This window comes from Heterodontus francisci, unplaced genomic scaffold (assembly GCF_036365525.1).
Source record: "Heterodontus francisci isolate sHetFra1 unplaced genomic scaffold, sHetFra1.hap1 HAP1_SCAFFOLD_421, whole genome shotgun sequence".
Classification (NCBI taxonomy): domain Eukaryota; kingdom Metazoa; phylum Chordata; class Chondrichthyes; order Heterodontiformes; family Heterodontidae; genus Heterodontus; species Heterodontus francisci.
Genome location: NW_027140402.1, coordinates 962,719 through 968,537, shown reverse-complemented (window position 1 = coordinate 968,537; position 5,819 = coordinate 962,719).

The window sequence follows — 5,819 nt, the reverse complement described above, 5'->3', positions numbered from 1 at the left end:
CTGTGAGGCTGCAGTGCTAACCACTGCACCACTGTGCCGCCCCCAGAATTCCTAATCTTTCCCACTTGCTGCAGAATTCCTAATCTCTGACCTGCGCTTATAGCCGCAGCATAGATCTAACTGGTCCAGTTTAGTTTCTGGTCAATGTTAACCCCCAACATATTGACCTCATAATTGATCCAGTCATGGAGCTGTGGGTTGATGTTTAAATTGTTTCAAAATAATTTTCCAGAAGGACAATCAAAATGAATCGATATATAAAAGGTAGATTTTGTGAATTTGTGCTCCCAGTCGAAATTCCTGCAGAGTCTGCTGGTTTTCATATTCCCAATTCCCCACAGGAAGCTCTGTGCTCGGAGTCTGTATTCTTTACATCAACATTTTACAGAATCATTTCATGGGAGACCCCAGTGTGAATTGTAGACAGGTGGGTCAGTTTTAACTTTCAAAGTAACACAGAAGCAAAATACTGCAGGTACTGGAAATCTGAAATAAAAACAGAAAATGCTGGAAATACTCAGCAGGTCTGGGAGCATCTGTGGAGAGAGAGACAGAGTTAACGTTTCAGATCTGTGACCTTTCATCAGAACTGAGCTGACATTGTCTGAGGGACTGAGATTGTGGAATCAATTTCAGGGTCAAAGACATTGTACTTGGTAAGGATAGGAAGATGGAGATTATTAAGTACAGTGCAAAAATATAGATGCTTTTACATTATTTTAATCAAAATTGATTGAAACTTTGTGCTCATGAATCCTATCTTTTGATCACAATGACACTGATAACAATGGAAAAAGCAAGACTTGCATTTCACGACTTTTCAAGTGCAGTCACTCAACAGTACAATAGAGTACTCTACAATAAAGATGTATAAAATTGCCACCACACAACTGCCAGACGATGACCATCCCAAACAAGAGAGAATCTAACCATCTCCCTTTGACATTCAATGGCATTACCATCGCTGAATCCCCCACTATCAACAACCTGGGGGTTAGCATTGAGCAGAAACTGAACTGCAGTAGCCATATAAATATTATGGCTACAAGAGCAGGTCACAGACTAGGAATCCTGCGGCACGTAACTCACCTCCTGACTCCCCAAAGCCTGTCAACAAGTCAGGAGTGTGATGGAATACTCTCCACTTGTCTGGCTGGGTGCAGCTTCCAACAATACTCAAGAAACTCAACAGGACAAAGCAGCCCGCTTGATTGGCACCACATTTACAACATTCATGCCCTCCATCACTGGCACCCAGTGGCAGCAGTGTGTACCATCCACAAGATGCACTGCAGCAATGCGCCAAGGCTCCTTAGACAGCACCTTCCAAACCCGTGACCTTTATCACCTAGAAGGACAAGGGCAGCAGATGCATGGGAACACCACAACCTGCAGGTTCCCCTCCAAGCCACACGCCATCCTGAATTGTAACTGTATCACCGTTCCTTCACTGTTGCTGGGTCAAAATCCTGGAACTCTCTTCATAACAGCAGCACATGGACTGCAGTGGTTCAAGAAGGCAGCTCAGCACCACCTTCTCAAGGCAATTAGGGATGGATAATAAATACTGGCCTAGCCAGCGACACCCACCTCCCATGAATGAATTTAAAAAATGATAAAATCCTGTAATCCTCCAAAGTAGAAAATACAGATGGAAATGAAAAATAATAAAAGTCAGCATGGATTTCACAAAGAAAGACTTGATTAACCTTATCTTTGAAAAATCAACAGCAAGAGTAATACAGCAGATGTAGAAGAGTTTAAGTTAATAAACCCTCATCCATTTATGTGCTTGAACCATCAAATTGTGGGTTAACAAACAAGCACAATAACTGACAGAGCTGGGTGTTGTGCTTTCTAAATTACCCTAAAGTAGGGTGTTAATGAGTTAAAGCTTCAGGTTGCTGCAACCAGAATAGCCATTGTCCACTATCAGTTTTACTGTTATAAATAAAGGGTGGAACATTCACCGTGAATCTATAGAAACAGTCTGGTCCTGCACACTGCAGACACATCCACGTCATCACCAACCAGCTCTCCGATAATTGGTGCAGTTATTTGACTTTGCCCCATTCGCTCCATGGAATTACTTTTAAAAGATTTTAAATTACAAGCAGTTTTGTTAACATTCAGCCCTTGAGAAGAAATCATTCCCTGGCCACAGTGGAGAGAGCATTGAATATAAAACAGTAGACGACCAGGTAACACAGAGAAAGCTGATCAGCTAATCTATAATTACTTACATTTATTAATTTTGCTTTTGCTATTCGGTTTTTCATCATTTTCAGCTCCTGACTGTGGATATTATTGTGATTAAATGTGAAAAGATGCACTGTGTCTCAGCCCCGGTATATTGGCTCTTTCTCTGTACAGTGCTGTACACACTCAGATACTGACAGTGTTTCTCTATCACTCAACGCGGCACAGTGGCGCAGTGTTGGGAACCGCAGCCTAACAGCTCCAGGGACCCGGGTTCGATACCGGGTACTGCCTGTGTGGAGTTTGTAAGGTCTGCGTGGGTTTTCTCCGGGTGCTCCGGTTTCCTCCCACAAGCCAAAAGACTTGCAGGTTGATAGGTAAATTGGCCATTATAAAGTGTCACGAGTGCAGGTAGGTGGTCGGGAAATCGAGGGACAGGTGGGGATGTTTGGGAGGAATGTAGGATTAGAATAAATGGGTGGTTGATGGTCGGCCCAGACTAGGTGGGCCGAAGGGCCTGTTTCAGTGCTGGATCTCGAATCCAATCGAAGATCAACTTTCCAGCCCTGACGGTGCAGAAAGTGCTGCTCAAAGTTACACATTCTGACAGTTTGCAGTTGATTAGAGAGAGATTACTAACGTCTCCTTCTGCAGCGCTGCCTCGGTTAATAACAGCAGATCGAAGTCACATTTCAGAAACAGATGCATCAATTATTCACTCTTTCCCTGAGTGAGGCAGTGACAAGCAGCAACATTCCAGCCCCACACTCTACAATTACCCAGCACCAGCGGAAAGCAGTGAATACAGATTCAATCAGTGGGTTTATGTCGTTTGCAAGGATGCAAGATTGCACGGCCCAGGACAAACATCCCCAAACACCGAGAACAAGCTCAGTAAAACCCAGGGGAGTTAATATCCCAATCACTGAGCATTCCAGTAACATTGAACAAGTTCCAGAACTGAGTGAACCTTTCAAAGTGCAGAAGTGATGACGAGGTCAGAAAGGTCTGAACAGTTGAGGTGACTGAGCGGTTTCAGCTTCTCTGTTCAGGTTGCAGCTTTCACCGGAGGCATGTGTTTAAATCCCACTTCTGACAACTTGATTTTCAGTTACTTTGCAGAGCTTCCTTGAAGGTTTGAGGTAGAGTAAATACTGAGGAACAGTTTCTAACTGCTGAATGGTCAATAACCGAAGGTTACAGATTTAAGGTGACTCACAAAACCAGAAGGAACATGAGGAAAAATTCCTTTGTGCAACATGAGGTTAGGATTTCAGTTATGTGGATAGATTGGAGAAGCTGGGGTTGTTCTCCTTAGAGAGGAGATTTGATAGAGGTGTTCACAATCATGAGGGGTTGTGACAGACCCGATAGAGAGAAACTGTTGGTCGAAGGATTGAGACTCAGGTAAAAGCTGTGGCTCAGTTGGTCACACTCACCTCGAAATCACAAGCTTCTGTGTTCAGATTTCACAGCTGACACTCCAGTACAGCACTGAGGGTGTTGAAGGTGCTGCCTTTCAGGTGTGATGTTAAACCAAGACCTGGTCTGCATGTTTGGGTGAATGTAAAAGATCCCATGCTGCAATTTCAAACAAGTGAAGAGCAAGTATTTTATTTTTATTTAGAGATACAGCACTGAAACAGGCCCTTCGGCCCACCTAGTCTGTGCCGACCAACAACCACACACTTATACTGATCCGACAGTAATTCCATATTCCCTACCTACACTGGGGGCAATTTACAACAGCCAATTTACCTATCACCTGCAAGGGAGGAAACTGGAGCACCCGGCAAAAACCCACACGGTCACAGGAAGAACTTGCAAACTCCACACAGGCAGTACCCAGAGTCGAACCTGGGTCCCTGGAACTGTGAGGTTGCAGTGCTAAACATTGCACCACCCCTGGTGTTGTGATCAATATTTGCCCCTCAATCAGATCTGTTGATCATTATCACATTGCTGTTTGTAAATATCAGCTGCTGCATTTCTGACATTACAACAGTGATTGCACTTCAAAAGTATTTCATTGTCTACAAAGTGCTTTGAAATTTCCAGTGGTCTTGAAAGGTGCTATATAAATGCAAGTCTTTTCTTTCTTTATCACAACACATTGCTGTGTAAAAAATGGTTCTTCATGTCACCTCTGGTTCTTCTGCCAATCACCTGATATCTGTGTCCTCTGCTTACTGACCCTTTTACAACTGGAAGCAGTTTCTCCTTATTTAAACTATTGAAAACATCCATGATTTTGAACAAATGTGTCAAATCTCTTCTGAATTTTCTCTGCTGCAAGGAGAACAACCCCAGCTTCTCCAATCTCTCCACATAACTGAAGTCCCTCACCCAGCTACCATTGTGGTAAATCTCTTTTTTATTCTTTCCTGGGATGTGGGAACTGCTGACACAATGTGATTCCTGTCAACGCAGCGACCCGCTGACATCATCGGACTGTGCCAAGCTGCTCATAGGCACAGCTACATCTTGCCAGGATTAAGTGGCACATGCGCAGGTTGATGTCATTGCACAGCGCCAACGTCATCGCATATCCGCGCATCGTCCATCTTCGTACATGCACGCAAAAGCGTCATCTGGTATCCAGCCCCTCACTCATTTAGAGGAAGCGGCTGAACAGGAGACTTTGAGACTGGAGCTCTCCCCCCTTGGCAACTCGCTCAAGGCCTCGACACTTCCTCCCCTCAGCCGCTCGCTCTACACCTCGATGCTCCCCTGGACAATTGTTCCCCGCTCGCGCCATCCAGCTCTATGGCCGCTTGCTCTCTGCCCCCCAATCCCCGCTCCAGCCGCTAGCTCTAGGCCATGCCACTTCCCAACTCTAGGCCACTCACTACACGTTCCTACGTCACACTTTGCAGCCCACCTTACTTCTTCGTGCGGCTCATGGAGACTGGACAAACGTGGGAGCAAGTAGCTGAGAGAAGGGAAGCAGCGCAGCCTCGGGCTAGTGGCTGGAGGGGAGGGGGGGTGTTGTGTGAGCGAATGACCGGAGAATGGGGTGACGTGATCGGGAGACAATCGGCCAGGGAAGTAGTGGGGTGTGAGCAGCGAGGTCTGGAGCGAGCAACTGTGGAGGGTGGAAGCGGCCGGTGCGAAGGAGGGGGAGAACGCGAGTTGTGCCACCTAGTGGTTGCGTTGTCAGCAAACACAGCCTTTATTGTCCATCCTTAATTGCCCTTGAGAAGGTGGTGATGAGCTGCCTTTTTGGAGCTGCTGCAGTCCATGTGTTGTACGTAAACCCACAGTGCTGTTAGGAAGGGGGTTCCAAGATTTTGATCCAGTGCCAGTGAAGGAAAGGTGATATAGTTCCCAGTCAGGACAGTGTGTAACTTGGAGGGGAGCTTGCAGATGGTGGTGTTTCCATTCATCCAATGTCCTTCTAGGTGGTCGAGGTTGGGGGTTTGGAAGGTGTTGTCGAAGGAGGCTTGGTGAGTTGCAGCAGTGCATCTTGTAGATGGTACACACTGCTGCCACTGTTCACTGGTGGTGCAGGAAGTGAATATTAAAAGTAGTGGATGGAGTGCTGATCAAGTGATCTGCTTTGTCCTGGATGGTGTTGAGTTTCTTTGGTGTTGTTGGAGCTCCACTCATCCAGGCAAGTG